Source organism: Lepus europaeus, chromosome 1, assembly GCF_033115175.1.
Source record: "Lepus europaeus isolate LE1 chromosome 1, mLepTim1.pri, whole genome shotgun sequence".
Classification (NCBI taxonomy): domain Eukaryota; kingdom Metazoa; phylum Chordata; class Mammalia; order Lagomorpha; family Leporidae; genus Lepus; species Lepus europaeus.
This window is the reverse complement of record NC_084827.1, coordinates 182,476,386-182,491,370: the sequence shown is the minus strand read 5'-3', so window position 1 is coordinate 182,491,370 and position 14,985 is coordinate 182,476,386. Positions and strand designations below refer to the sequence as shown.

The window sequence follows — 14,985 nt, the reverse complement described above, 5'->3', positions numbered from 1 at the left end:
TGCCTGTTGCTGGATTTCGGTCTCTCGGTCATGGTTACTGCTGGTTTGCTGGATTTCAGTCTCTCGGTCATGGTTACTGCCTGTGGCTGGATTTCAGTCTCTTGGTCATGGTTACTGCCTGTTGCTGGATTTCGGTCTCTCGGTCATGGTTACTGCCTGTGGCTGGATTTCAGTCTCTTGGTCATGGTTACTGCTGGTTTGCTGGATTTCAGTCTCTCGGTCATGGTTACTGCCTGTTGCTGGATTTCGGTCTCTCGGTCATGGTTACTGCTGGTTTGCTGGATTTCAGTCTCTCGGTCATGGTTACTGCTGGTTTGCTGGATTTCAGTCTCTCGGTCATGGTTACTGCCTGTTGCTGGATTTCAGTCTCTCGGTCATGGTTACTGCTGGTTTGCTGGATTTCAGTCTCTCGGTCATGGTTACTGCCTGTGGCTGGATTTCGGTCTCTCGGTCATGGTTACTGCTGGTTTGCTGGATTTCAGTCTCTCGGTCATGGTTACTGCCTGTTGCTGGATTTCAGTCTCTCGGTCATGGTTACTGCCTGTTGCTGGATTTCAGTCTCTCGGTCATGGTTACTGCTGGTTTGCTGGATTTCAGTCTCTCGGTCATGGTTACTGCCTGTGGCTGGATTTCAGTCTCTTGGTCATGGTTACTGCTGGTTTGCTGGATTTCAGTCTCTCGGTCATGGTTACTGCCTGTTGCTGGTTTTCGGTCTCTCGGTCATGGTTACTGCTGGTTTGCTGGATTTCAGTCTCTCGGTCATGGTTACTGCCTGTTGCTGGATTTCGGTCTCTCGGTCATGGTTACTGCTGGTTTGCTGGATTTCAGTCTCTCGGTCATGGTTACTGCCTGTTGCTGGATTTCGGTCTCTCGGTCATGGTTACTGCTGGTTTGCTGGATTTCAGTCTCTCGGTCATGGTTACTGCCTGTTGCTGGATTTCGGTCTCTCGGTCATGGTTACTGCTGGTTTGCTGGATTTCAGTCTCTCGGTCATGGTTACTGCCTGTTGCTGGATTTCGGTCTCTCGGTCATGGTTACTGCTGGTTTGCGACGGCTGCAGGTGCAAAGCAGAGAGGTGGTTCTGCCTGTAGGGGAGCAGAACTTACGAGCCTCGTGGGCGTGGGAGGAAGGCTTTGGCTGCCGTTGGCCTGCCCACTTGGGTTCGTTCGTGCCAGGAGGAGAGAATTGCTCTTCAAGGTGATGTTTGAAGGTCAGTGTGTGAGTGGAGTTGGCTTCCCTTCCCACTGCTTTGGTTTTCATGGAGGTGGTTGGGTGGCTGTGCTGTGCTGGGCCCCTGGGCCGGTACGGGAGCGCTCGTGCTGGCAGCCGCAGGTGGTGGCGGGTGATCAGCCTTGGTGTTTGCTAGGTGCCGGGCTGAGCGTCTCCTGAGCGTGCCGTCTTCCCTGCAGCCCCGGCTGGTACCAGACTGGGGAGCGAAGAAGCTTGAGGAGCGTCACGGGGCGGCGGCAGCTGTGTCTGCCCTTGTCCTCAGGTGCGTGTGTGGGCCCAGGCCCGGAGGGCGTTGCGGTGTGTGCGCTGTGGTGGAGCCCCAAGCGTGCTCCCGGGCGTCCGCCAGCGTGTGGCCTGCTCTGTTTACAGGCATAGCGGCCGCTCCGCTGCGTGGATGCTGGCGAGGACGCTGGTGGCGCCGGTCTCTGGCCTGGGCTTGGGTTTCCACTTTGGAATTGGCCGGAACTCTCGCACACCCCGGAGGTGTGCGTGGCTCTGCCCTGGCTCCGGGTTTAGTTGGACGTGAAGGCTTTGTTGATTACGTTGTTCTCGTACGGATTGATGTACAGAAACGGTTTACGGTCTTTGGGAGGCACAGTGGGGTCCCCGGGGTCGGTGCGCAGTGGGCACAGGATGGGCCTGGTGCTGCCTCCTGCCCCTGCAGGGCGCTGCGGGAGGGGTGGGGTCTTTTTCCTGTGTGTAAACAGGGTGTCTGGTTGTAAACATTTTAAGAGTCTAATTCCATACGTTGTGTTTATGCTTTTCCCATCTTAATGTATTATGAACATTTCTGACGTCAGTCGTGTATGTGACACTCACTCTTGATGGCTTGTGAATGGATAATTGTGTGGTTGCAGCACTAGTTGTAACAGCTATTATGCACCTACTGTGCGCTGTCTTGAAGTGTCTCCCTGGGACCAGTTCGTCCCAGTTCGTCCCAGTGGCAGCTGGGGCAGTGGTGTGTGGTGAGCTGCCTGCTGTTGCCCACGCATGGCGTCCCGGGCACTGTCCTCACCGTGGGCAGCGGTGCCCCACCAGTACCGGGCAGTCCCAGGCTGTTCAGTTGCTGTTGGCATGCCAGGAGAAAATGGCCAGTCTGGTTCGCCGATTACACGGGTGTGCACGTGTTCTGTGCAACACGGTGTAGCCCAGCAGCTCCTGTGTGGGCTGCCCGGGCGTTTGGAGAGAACTCTTGGTGTAATAACTCTTGGGCTAGAGAAGGTTGCATGAATCTAACAGCCCCACGCTGTCCTGTGTGAGCACACGGGGCCCTGTGCCCGTGTCAGCCCCACGCTGTCCTGTGTGAGCACACGGGGCCCTGTGCCCGTGTCAGCCCCACGTGGTCCTGTGTGAGCACACAGCTTCTCACTGCCGTCCTTTTGCACGTCTGACCCACTCCCTCGCTCCAGCCTTCTTGCCAGTGGATGCACCTGTTTGCCCCTTGCCGAGCACTGCTGGGAACCCTTTCCCAATTTTATTTCTCTCCCGTCACTGTGGTAGATGTTTGAGGGGAAGAGAAATAGTTAACACACAGTTACTCAGTGTGCTCCCTTGCACGGGGAATCTCTGGATGTTGTAGGCACAGATACAAGGCCCCTCTCTCCTTTGTCCCCAAGCCAGAGGGGCTGTGTCCTGTCCTGTCCCAGCGTCACACAGACCCTAACGTTGAGTCCCCGCGGCCACGTGCCTGTCTTCCTTCCACGGTGTCGGTGTCTCCTCTCCTGGCTGGCCTGCCCGCCCACCTGGCACAGGGCCCGCCCACTTGGCCTGCTCCCACGTGGCCTGGCGCAGTGCTCGCCACCCGGTGGAGGGTGGTCGCCTTCGGGTCCCCCACAGTGGCGGTGTAATTTGGCTTTGCCCCCGTGACAAAGTGGCCCTTTCATTTGCTGTGGGTGCCCCTCCCCCCCGTGTGCCTGTCGAAGCCCCTCTGGTGCTGGGCGAGGTGTGTGTTAGGGTTTTATTGCTGTTCTCACTGAGCTTTGCCAGAGCCAGGCCCTGGTTCTCTGACGTAAAAGCTGCTTAACTGTTGGGATTTTACTGCTCTAAATAACTGTCTCATGCCGCGGGCAGCCCGGAGAGCCTGGACTGACTGAGCTGCAAGAACCCTTCTTTGGACAGAGCCTGGCAGCTCTCTGCTGCTCGCCTCGCCCTGTGCTGCAGAGCCGCCCTGGTGGGATGTGCTGGGGCAGGCCCGGCGAGCTCACGGGGCACGGAGGCCAGGCACCCACGGCCTGCCCTCCTGTTCTCCTGCTCTCCCGGGTGACCTGAGTATGCCTGGATGCTGGTGATGTGACTGGGCACTCCGGAGCCGGCCGTCGTCCCTCGGCCACTCACATCACATGTGCTCCCCCCCCGCCCCCGCCGTGCCCTTCACCCACCTCTCTGGACGTCCTCGCCTCCAGGGTGTTTCTGGGAGCTGCCTGGGGACAGGGCCCTGGGGAAACAGGGCAGGGGTGCTGTCTCACCCCGGCCCTGAGAGGCGTGGCTTTCCTGTAGGCCATTCTAAGGCTGCTGATGGCTGCTCTGCAGACCCTCCCCGTGGACGCAGCCATGGAGTCTGCGGCCCAGGAACCCAGTGATTTGCGGCCCCGGGGCTGAGGTCTCCCAGCCAGCGGGAAGCTTCCATCTGGAGCTCCCCCAGGACGAGCGCCTGCCCCGGGCTGCTTGCCGCTGAGGGTCTGGGTTCCTTCATTCTCCACGCTCCCTTCTCATGTGTTTGATCTTGGCTCTGTTTATTTCAACCAGCGTGGCCACCAGGCTTCCTCTATTTTAATACCGAAGTGATCTAATAAAGGAGACATTTGGGGCATGGAAGCCGCGCTGGGTGGTGGCTGGCTGTTTCAGGAATACTTGCAGAGTGTGAAAGGGAGAACATGGATTTTGCGGCTCTGTGGTTAGCACAATAGCATGGATTCGGGGCAGCTTGTAGTGGGTGCTGGCAGTCCCTGGGAGAGGCCTGGGCCACAGGCTAGGGTGCTGAGCAAACCGGCTCTCGGGACGGGCATGCAGGCAGCGGGCAAGCCTGTCGGTGGCAGTCTGGGGCGGCACAGGCAAAGAGACAGGGTCTGAGTTCAGGGGAGTGCGAGCGGCCAGGCCTACCAGAGAGGACCTTTCCCCGACCCTCTGTGAAGGGGCGTGGCTGGCCCTGGGGACTGGTGGGACCGGGCTGCTGGGCAGGATGGACCAGCTCCTTCAGTGCAGGTTCTTGGCTGAAGAAAACAGAAGGGCCTCGGGCGTTCGGGACAGTGGGTACGGTGGGCTGGACACCTTCCTCTAGGGCGTTAAGGATGGTGGGTACAGTGGGCTGGGCACCTTCCTCTAGGGCGTACAGGACGGTGAGCGGGGCACCTTCTCCCCTTGGGCGTTCAGGACGTGGGCTGGGCACCTTCTCCCCCCAGGCGTTCAGGACGTGGGCTGGGCACCTTCTCCCCCCAGGCATTCAGGACGTGGGCTGGGCACCTTCTCCCCCCAGGCGTTCAGGACATGGGCTGGGCACCTTCCCCCCACCCCAGGCGTTCAGGACGTGGGCTGGGCACCTTCTCCCCCTCGGGCGTTCAGGACGTGGGCTGGGCACCTTCTCCCCCCGGGCGTTCAGGACGTGGGCTGGGCACCTTCTCCCCCCGGGCGTTCAGGACGTGGGCTGGGCACCTTCTCCCCCTCGGGCGTTCAGGACGTGGGCTGGGCACCTTCTCCCCCTCGGGTGTTCAGGATGGTGGGTACAGTGGGCGGGGCACCTTCTCCCCCTCGGGTGTTCAGGACGTGGGCTGGGCACCTTCTCCCCCCAGGCATTCAGGACGTGGGCTGGGCACCTTCTCCCCCTCGGGTGTTCAGGATGGTGGGTACAGTGGGCGGGGCACCTTCTCCCCCTCGGGCGTTCAGGACGTGGGCTGGGCACCTTCTCCCCCTCGGGCGTTCAGGATGGTGGGTACAGTGGGCGGGGCACCTTCTCCCCCTCGGGCGTTCAGGACGTGGGCTGGGCACCTTCTCCCCCTCGGGCGTTCAGGACGTGGGCTGGGCACCTTCTCCCCCTCGGGCGTTCAGGACGTGGGCTGGGCACCTTCTCCCCCTCGGGCGTTCAGGACGTGGGCTGGGCACCTTCTCCCCCTCGGGCGTTCAGGACGTGGGCTGGGCACCTTCTCCCCCTCGGGCGTTCAGGACGTGGGCTGGGCACCTTCTCCCCCCGGGCGTTCAGGACGTGGGCTGGGCACCTTCTCCCCCTCGGGCGTTCAGGATGGTGGGTACAGTGGGCGGGGCACCTTCTCCCCCTCGGGCGTTCAGGACGTGGGCTGGGCACCTTCTTCCCCCAGGCATTCAGGACGTGGGCTGGGCACCTTCTCCCCCTCGGGCGTTCAGGATGCTGGGCTGGGCACCTTCTCCCCTCGGGCGTTCAGGATGCTGGGCTGGGCACCTTCCTCCCACCCCAGGCGTTCAGGACGTGGGCGGGGCACCTTCTCCCCCTGCTTTCTGAAGAGGGAGCTGTCAGGGATCCCCCAGGGTGCTTTCTGAGGCTGCATAGCCCCCTCCCGGGCCCCGCCCAGCAGCCCGTGTGGCCCTGTTTGCTGCTCTCAAGCTGTCCCCGTCCCGGATCCTATGCGCCGTCATCATCTGGGATCTTAATCAGGCAAGGTTTGTTCTGGAAATCACATAGACACAAGGACTTATTTTTCGACTTACTTGTTTTTTCTGAGATCCTCAAATTGTGTTTTGTCTTTTACAAATCAGGAATACTCAGTGGATATGAAGAGCCCAGGAATTTACTGTCAATGGAGCGTGATGGTTTGTTTTGGTAATCTCCGAAAATTCTCCCACAGTTTGCGGAACATTTGCATTTGTGTCCTTTCCTCAAAGCCCCCATTGTCCAGATGCAGATTTGTGAGCTCTGTGATGCTGAATGTTGGATGATTAATGACATGGCGCCTCCAGATGAACCCCGTGTGTTTGACAAGGAAAACCGGCGCCGCAGCATCAGGAGCCATTGAGCGCAGCGCGGGGTGTGGCATGTGACAGAGCCGTGATCGAGGTGCCCGGTGGTGTGGGCCGCACACGGGCAGGTGCAGGTGCTGGGAGCTGCTCCCGCTGAAGGGGCTGTGTTTTAGCGTGGCCGGGAGAGCGCGGGTTGTCACGCGTGAACACTGCCCAGCTGCTCCCGCTGAAGGGGCTGTGTTTTAGCGTGGCCGGGAGAGCTCGGGGTATCACGCGTGGGCACTGCCTGGCTGCTCCCGCTGAAGGGGCTGTGTTTTAGCGTGGCCGGGAGAGCGCGGGTTGTCACGCGTGAACACTGCCCAGCTGCTCCCGCTGAAGGGGCTGTGTTTTAGCGTGGCCGGGAGAGCTCGGGGTATCACGCGTGGGCACTGCCTGGCTGCTCCCGCTGAAGGGGCTGTGTTTTAGCGTGGCCGGGAGAGCGCGGGTTGTCACGCGTGAACACTGCCCAGCTGCTCCCGCTGAAGGGGCTGTGTTTTAGCGTGGCCGGGAGAGCTCGGGGTATCACGCGTGGGCACTGCCTGGCTGCTCCCGCTGAAGGGGCTGTGTTTTAGCGTGGCCGGGAGAGCGCGGGTTGTCACGCGTGAACACTGCCCAGCTGCTCCCGCTGAAGGGGCTGTGTTTTAGCGTGGCCGGGAGAGCTCGGGGTATCACGCGTGGGCACTGCCTGGCTGCTCCCGCTGAAGGGGCTGTGTTTTAGCGTGGCCGGGAGAGCGCGGGTTGTCACGCGTGGGCACTGCCTAGCTGCTCCCGCTGAAGGGGCTGTGTTTTAGCGTGGCCGGGAGAGCGCGGGTTGTCACGCGTGAACACTGCCTGGCTGCTCCCGCTGAAGGGGCTGTGTTTTAGCGTGGCCGGGAGAGCGCGGGTTGTCACGCGTGAACACTGCCTGGCTGCTCCCGCTGAAGGGGCTGTGTTTTAGCGTGGCCGGGAGAGCGCGGGTTGTCACGCGTGGGCACTACCTGGCTGCTCCCGCTGAAGGGGCTGTGTTTTAGCGTGGCCGGGAGAGCGCGGGTTGTCACGCGTGGGCACTACCTGGCTGCTCCCGCTGAAGGGGCTGTGTTTTAGCGTGGCCGCTAGAGCTCGGGTTGTCACGCGTGGGCACTACCTGGCTGCGTGCTCTGAGTGCAGCTCTGCTGTGCTTCTGAGATGAAAAGGACAGCGGAGTCGTGACTCGCGTTCCACACGTGTCCTTTGTGTGGCGTGAGGGCCCTGGGGAGTGGGCTGCACCTGCGTTCCGTCCCGCAGGCCAGGAGACCAGCGCTCCCTGCCGTCTGGGTTTGGGCTCAGGCTGAGAGCTGCTCCGAGGCTGGCCTGGCACCGGCATCAGCTGTGCGTCTCCCTGGGGCTCCTTGGGCACAGTTAGGAACGAATCCTCCCCAGGTGCGTGGGGCTGCAGGACAGGAGAGGGGCCAGGCGTGGAGTCATCCCCTGCGGAGGTCTGTGCTGTCAGGAGAGGTGTGTGCACAGAAAGGACCTGTGGGTCCGCTGTGAAGGCAGAGCAGCACCTGCAGGGAGGGCTCTGGGAGGTGGGAGAAAGGTGGCGGGGGCCTGGGGTGGCCTGCTTTGGCGCTGTGTCGGGTGGTGTGTGTGAACCTCCTCTGAGAGCTCTCTGCCAGTCCCCAGGGGGCTGGGATTGAAAGTTCACCGGGTGACCGCGGCCAACCCGAGCTGTGGTGCTGCACCTGCCGTCTCCCTGCTTGCACGCCTCGTGAGTGTGCAGAGAGAAATGGACACTTGTAGCAGCAGTGCAGTGGGTCAGATGGTCAGGTGAGGGAGACGGCCACCTGTCGCACACTGGCCTCTGGCTTTGCGTGTCTAAGTTGGTCTGCTCGTAGCCACTCAGTCAGGAGTAGGGGACATGGGCTCCTAGCGGGGAGAGACCAGCAGTGCCCCTGTTGGGAGCTGCTCCGGCCCTGCCCCCTTCCTTTCCTAGAAAAGCACATTCGGCGTCCTGGGGAGCAGGGCATGGCAGTGTGGGGCTCAGAGCCCATGGGCCCTGTGAGCGTGGAGGCGGCCCGTGCCCTGGAGCGTGGAGGTGGCCCGCCCCTGGGAGCGTGGAGGCGGCCCATGCCCGGGAGCGTGGAGGCGGCCCGTCCCCGTGAGCGTGGAGGCGGCCCGCCCCTGGGAGCGTGGAGGCAGCCCGCCCCTGTGAGCGTGGAGGCGGCCCGTCCCTGGGAGCGTGGAGGCAGCCCGCCCCTGTGAGCGTGGAGGCGGCCCGTCCCTGGGAGGCACTGCAGGCCGCACGCGGGGCCTGCATCCGCCCACTGCATACTTCCTCAGCGCTCTCTGGCTGTTCTCACCTGCCTGTGCCGTCCGCACTCAGAACTACAAGGTTCCAGGCCAAGACGATGGCTTTAGAGCTTTGGGGATTTTACCATAAAGAAGTGTCCAGTGTTATAGCTGGTGTCTACCCTACTGATACGTGGGTACTTCAGAAAGGTCATGGAAAATTGACTTAAAAGATCAGTTTATTTTGGTGCCAAAGAATTGTCAGGGCCACGCGTGTTCTTTCCCGTGAACTTCGGGAGGGCCTCCTCCTCCTGCATGTGTTCACAAGGCAGGGTCGTAAAACTCAGGGCGTGATACACGCACACATGTGTGCACACACAGGGGCCCGGCCACTCACACTGGCTGCTGTGTGGCTCGCAGTGCCTGCTGCCGGGGGTCAGCGCTGTCCTCACGGGGTCCCTGCCCACGAGAGCTCTCCATCGCCGGGGAAGTTCGTGATTGGCAGCCACGTTCTGTGGGTCTGGTGTTCAGGTGCAGGCTGCTGTAACAGGTGCCCTAGGCTGGATGACTCGCAAGGCCAGCACCAGGGCCCAGCTCAGCTGCTCTAGGGGGCCTTCTGCCTTGCAGGTGGTGGCAGCTGGGGCGAGGGCGCTGCCCTGAGCCTCTCCCGTGAGGACTGCAGTCCCCATCAGCAGGGGGGCCCACGGCGCCCTCACTCCTGTTGCACTGGGGCTCAGGTTCCAGCCTGAAATTTGGGGAATACACATTCAGACCACAGCAGGTGCCGCGGCCCCAGGGAGCACCTCCAGTCACAGAAGCTACAGGGTCACGCAGGGGGGTTGCGGGGGGTAGGGGGAGTGCGGCTTGCCCTAACACCCCTGGGTTCCGCACTGAGCTGTCCACTGTGGCGCTGTCTTGGCTTCCACACCTGCCGTGTCTCCCCGTGGCGGAGTGAGAGCACGTTCTCCCGCGGTTGGTGGGTCGGTAGCACACTCTCTTCAGCTCCATTCAGTGAGCAGGGCGGGAGGGGGCAGCACTCCTTTCGTCCCTCTTGGGTACTCGAGGCCTGGAGACACGAATGCGGGGCTTCCCCTGGTGGTTTTGTCCAGCTTTGCGTGCTGGGTCCTGGGCGTGTGTTGCAAATCGAGGCCCAGGTGGTACGGATGCTGCGGTGACATCGCAGTGGGGAGCCAGAGGCCAGCTGGACGCTGGTGGTCACTGCTCAGTGACAGAGGCCGCGGTGGTGGGTGGTGGGCGGGAAGGGCCGTCTTCTCCCCTGGGCGCGCTGTCATTGGAGCTGCGGCCCCAGAGCAGTGGAGTGCGAGGCCTGCTCTAGAGGGAGACGCTCAGGGCTGAGGGTGGCGGGGCTCGGGCGCCCTCGTTGGGGGTCTCCTCACGGGGCTTGGTTTTGCCAGGGCCGCCGCAGTGCTTTCTGAAGGTGGGTGTTGATGCCGGTAGCCCCGGGGCTGTTCTGAGAGGTGCTGCGGTCACCTCCAGGCAGCGGTAGGTAGGGAGCCCAGGGACTGGCGGGGAGGCTGCAGGGGCTCATCTAGCAGCAGTGGCCGCGCGGGCCGGGCCTGGACGTGCTGAGCGGCCCTGTGGTCTTGGTCACCAGCGTCCCAGCAGCCCGGCCTTGGGGAAGCAGCAGCAGACGGGGCCCACTGGGTCCCTCTGGCCACAGAGCAGAGTGCTCGGCTGCTCTCCTGTCTTCCTGTGGTTTGATCCGGTTTGTTTCCCCCAGGTGAGTAGCACAGATGCGCCCCCACCCCCACCCCTGGCTTGTCCCATCTAAGGTTTGCCGTGAGCTGGCTGCTGGCAGCAGAGGCCGCCTGGCCGGGGTGGAGGGGGGCCGACCCTGTGCTTCTAGCCAGCCCTTCTCGTAGCCAGTCTGCACACACCCACACCTGTGCGCCGCTGGGCGGTGCGGCCCGGACGCAGACATGACGCCCCTGGGTGCTTGGCAGGCGTCTCCTGGAGGCCTCGTGTGTGTGTGTGTGTGTGCAGGGATTGAGGTGAGAGCCCCAGTGTGTGTGTGTGTGTGTGTGCAGGGATGGACGTGAGAGCCACAGTGTGTGTGTGTGTGTGCGCGCACAGGGTTGAGTGTGAGAGCCACAGTGTGTGTGTGTGTGTGCACAGGGTTGAGTGTGAGAGCCCCAGGGGGCACTGTTGTTGAGTTTGGGGCGTTCTTCTGGCCCCGACAATGACGGTTCCTAAGAAAACGGTGTTTCGGGTCCGTACCTGCTGGGCTGTGCGTGTGTGCCTCTGGTGCATCCCCCCGGAGCCTGGCCGAGGGACGCCGTTCCACGCCTCGGCACCATGGCAGGAGGAGACGCACGGTTGGATCTTCCTGGGTTGCTCCAGCTGCCGGGGCAGAGTGTTTCAGCAGCGCTCGCCAGCTTCCGGGTCTGAAGCCGCGTGTCGGGGCTCACCCGGGGCTGGGCGCGGAGTCCTCTCGCCCTGCCTGTCGGCCCCTGAGGGTGCCTCCCTCTGAGGAGCCTAGGTCATGCCGCTGGTCTGGCTCGGCAGCCTGGCAGGTGGGTGACGGCAGAGGCCTTCACGGGGCAGTGAGACGTGGGGGAGGGGGAGACCCTGTGTTTGCAGCTGTAGCCCACTAGGGCGAGGCAGCTGCCCGTACCTGGCCCGAGCGCCAGGTGGCTCAGGGGATCTGAGCTGGCCCAGATGGAGGACATCTCCACTCTTGTGTTCCACAAAGCCAGCTGGTTTATATGAACTGCGTAGCTTTTACAAGTTGATGCTGAAACAGGTGACCTGTGACGTCACAGCTTATGTGGCTGCCTTTCGAGTTGGTTTTATGCACACGTTTGCCCTGGAAACCAAACACTGCCGCTGGGCGACTGAACCAGAGCACCTGGCAGAGGCTCAGCCGTGGCATGGGCTGTGTGTCTGTGGGCTGTGGCCCGCGTGGCACCTGCTCCGGCGTCTTCCGCCCACCAGGGGCTTTTGAAATGCTGCTAGCTTCACTCTTGTCTGGGATGCTCATGGAATCATCTGGACTGACTGAGCTCAGAATCTCCTTGAACGCTGGTCTCTCACTGCTGACCTGTGTACATCAGGATCGTTGGGAACCCTAAGACAGCTGGAGCAGGCTGAGAGCTGCCCTAGAACATGAGAGCTTACATCCTGGCTTTTTGTATTGAGTATCTTATTTCTAAGAATCGAATGCTGGTTTCGGATTAAAAAGGAGATGTGACTAAGTCTTGAACTCCGAGTAGCTTGTTATAAATAGACGCCATTTGATGTTTACGGGTGGGACGGGCGAGGGCCCCTCCCGATCACAGACTTCACTGAGCTGCTGGGGGTCTCAGTAAAAGGGGTTCAGGGGGCTGAGCCAGGGAGAGGAAGGCAGGGCTGAGGGCAGGTGTGGGGGAGGAGGACAGGGGTGGGGGGGGGAAGCCTGCTGCTCCTAGACTGGGGGGGTGAGGGGCAGGGAGGGCAGGGGGTGGGGGGAGGGAGACTGCTGCTCCTAGATGGGGGGAGGAGGGCAGGGGATGGGGGGAGGGAGACTGTTGCTCCTGGAGGGGGGAGGGAGGGCAGGGGGTGGGGGGAGAGAGCCTGCTGCTCTTAGACTGGGGGGAGGCAGGGAGGGCAGGGGCTGGGGGGAGGGAGACTGCTGCTCCTAGACTGGGGGAGGAGGGCAGGGGGTGGGGGGAGGGAGGGCAGGGGGTGGGGGGAGGGAGACTGCTGCTCCTGGACTGGGGGAGGAGGGCAGGGGGTGGGGGGAGATGGTAGGGACTGCTGCTCCTAGACTTGGGGGGGCAGGGGGGAGGGCAGGGGGTGGGGGGAGATGGAGACGGCTACTCCCAGCTGTGTGTGGTGGGGGATAAGTGAGGAAGAGGGCCAGGCAGGCCCCAGGGATGCACAGCTGTGGGCTGGCAGGGCACCCCACAGCTCTCAGCAGCCCGCTCCTCCGGACTGGTGTGAGACCTGCGGCTGTGGGCCTGGACCTCGCGGCGCAGAGCTGAGTTCTCGCTCCGTGCTCTTCCCGGTTCCCTTCCCTTGTGTGCAGCCTGGGACCCTGAACACCTGGCGGGGGGCCGGGGGGCGGGGCAGCCTCCCTGGCTGCCTGGGACCGGCCTCCTCCATCTCTGACCATCTGCCCCTGCCCGTTTGCTTTGCCTCCCCCGAAGGTGTGGCGTTGCCCAACGCCGGCCAGCGTTGCTGGTTCTCGCTGTTGGTAGCTTGCGCCAGCCCTCTGCAGAGCTCGCTGTGCCTGGAGAGCTGGGTCACGCACAGCCAGGGGCCGCGTGCGTCCGTGTGTTTGGGAGCGGCAGTCGGCTCAGTCCGCTGTGTGGATGCGCTGCCGATTTAGCTTCGTTCCTGGAAGCGAGCTGGGAGCTCAGGGAGGGAGAGCACAGCACGCCGGGCAGAGCGTGGCCGCCTGGCGCTGGTGCCGAGCGCGGTGGGAGGGGGCCGGGCCGCCTCGCCCTGGGGCTCCTGGGCCCCGCTCCTCCCTGCTGGGAAGAACGTTTGCAGGGGCAGCCGGCTGTGTGTGTGTGCGTGCATGTGTGTGTCTGTGTAAGACAGGTGGCGTGGCGTCCCTGAGCCCGTGGTGACTGGCTTGGTGCTGGGTGAGTTTCCCGTGCCCTGGAAGGCGTGCGTTGAGCCAGCTCAGCGTAGTGTTTCCCTGCCCTGGGGGCCACCTGGGAGCCCAGCTTTGTGCAGTGTGGACGGCCATGTGAATTCCGGCCCATGAGTAGAATAAACCTGTCGGCTGGCAGGGGCAGTGTACCCCTGCGAGCTGACAGTGACCTGCACCCCTGTTTTTCATAAAATATGCGCTAGAAAAGTGAATTGAATCTGTAGGGCTTCTCTGTGGCTCCTTATCTGCTCCGTCCTTGGCAGCCCTCTGAAGGTTTTTGCTTCAGGGATTTTTCTAAACCAGTGCACCTCAGGACCTTGAGTGTGGTTGAGTCTCTCCACTGTTGCCGTCACACATGGTGGGCCTCGGGGGGCCCCTTGTCTGCGTGGACTTGCTGACAAACCCCAGCGCTTAGCTTGATGGACTCTCACACAAGGAAACCCCGGTCACTGCTGTGTGGACCGCGAGTGGAGGCCCCGTGTCCCTGTCAGCCACGGCACCCCCGCCCTCTGCCTTTGGCAGGCACCCTTCGAGCTCGACACCTTCGGGTGGGTTTTCCTGCTTTTGAACTTTATGTAGTAGTAGGCGGAGCCTTGCGATGTTTGCTCCTTGAGTCTCCTCCCACTCAGAGGTGCGACGTGCCATTGGCCAGCACTGTGCGGACGGCTCTTCATTCCCCTGGGGTACGGGTGTCTGTAGGGACCCAGCACAACAGGGGGTGGTCTCCGTGGGAACATACCACGACGGGGGTGGTCTCTGTAGGGACCCAGCACAACGGGGGGTGGTCTCCGTGGGAACATACCACGACGGGGGTGGTCTCCGTGGGAACATACCACGACAGGGGTGGTCTCCGTAGAAACATACCATGACGGGGGTGGTCTCTGTAGGGACCCACCAAGACAGAGGTGGTCTCTGTTGGAACATACCACGACGGGGGTGGTCTCTGTAGGAACATACCACGACGGGGGTGGTCTCTGTAGGAACATACCACGACAGAGGTGGTCTCAATAGGAACATACCACGACGGGGGTAGTCTCCGTAGGGACCCACCACGACTTGGGGGGGGGTCTCCGTGGGAACATACCACGATAGGGGTAGTCTCTGTAGGGACCCACCACAACGGGGGTGGTCTCCGTGGGAACATACCATGATGGGGGTGGTCTCCGTAGGAGCATACCACGACCGGGGAGGTCTTTGTAGGGACCAACTAAACGGTACTCCCTCTGCCTTGCTTCCGTTAGATGCTGCACTGACCGGGCCCTGCAGGTTCCTGCAGTGTGTGCACGTGCGGCTTGCTCCGTGGAGGTGTGCGAGGTGCGCCTGCGAGGCGGTTTTCGTGTGTGCGCGTGCGGCTTGCTCCGTGGAGGTGTGCGAGGTGCGCCTGCGAGGCGGTTCGCGTGTGTGCGCGTGCGACTTGCTCCGTGGAGGTGTGCGAGGTGCGCCTGCGAGGCGGTTCGCGTGTGTGCGCGTGTGACTTGCTCCGTGGAGGTGTGCGAGGTGCGCCTGGAGGCGGTTTGCGTGTGTGCGCGTGCGGCTTGCTCCGTGGAGGTGTGCGAGGTGCGCCTGGAGGCGGTTTGCGTGTGTGCGCGTGTGACTTGCTCCGTGGAGGTGTGCGAGGTGCGCCCGGGAGGCGGTTTGCGTGTGTGCGCGTGCGGCTTGCTCCGTGGAGGTGTGCGAGGTGCGCCTGCGAGGCGGTTTGCGTGTGTGCGCGTGCGGCTTGCTCCGTGGAGGTGTGCGAGGTGCGCCTGGAGGCGGTTTGCGTGTGTGCGCGTGCGGCTTGCTCCGTGGAGGTGTGCGAGGTGCGCCTGGGAGGCGGTTTGCGTGTGTGCGCGTGCGACTTGCTCCGTGGAGGTGTGCGAGGTGCGCCTGGAGGCGGTTTGCGTGTGTGCGCGTGTGACTTGCTCCATGGAGGTGTGCGAGGTGCGCCTGCGAGGCGGTTTGCGCGT

The 14,985-nt window shown here is 62.6% G+C and overlaps 1 protein-coding gene across 2 annotated transcripts in view; it reads left to right on the top strand.

Annotated features, from left to right (window-relative positions):
• Positions 1–14,985, top strand: part of HDAC4 (histone deacetylase 4) — a 326,302-nt gene that overhangs the window by 36,328 nt on the left and 274,989 nt on the right. The window lies entirely within an intron of this gene.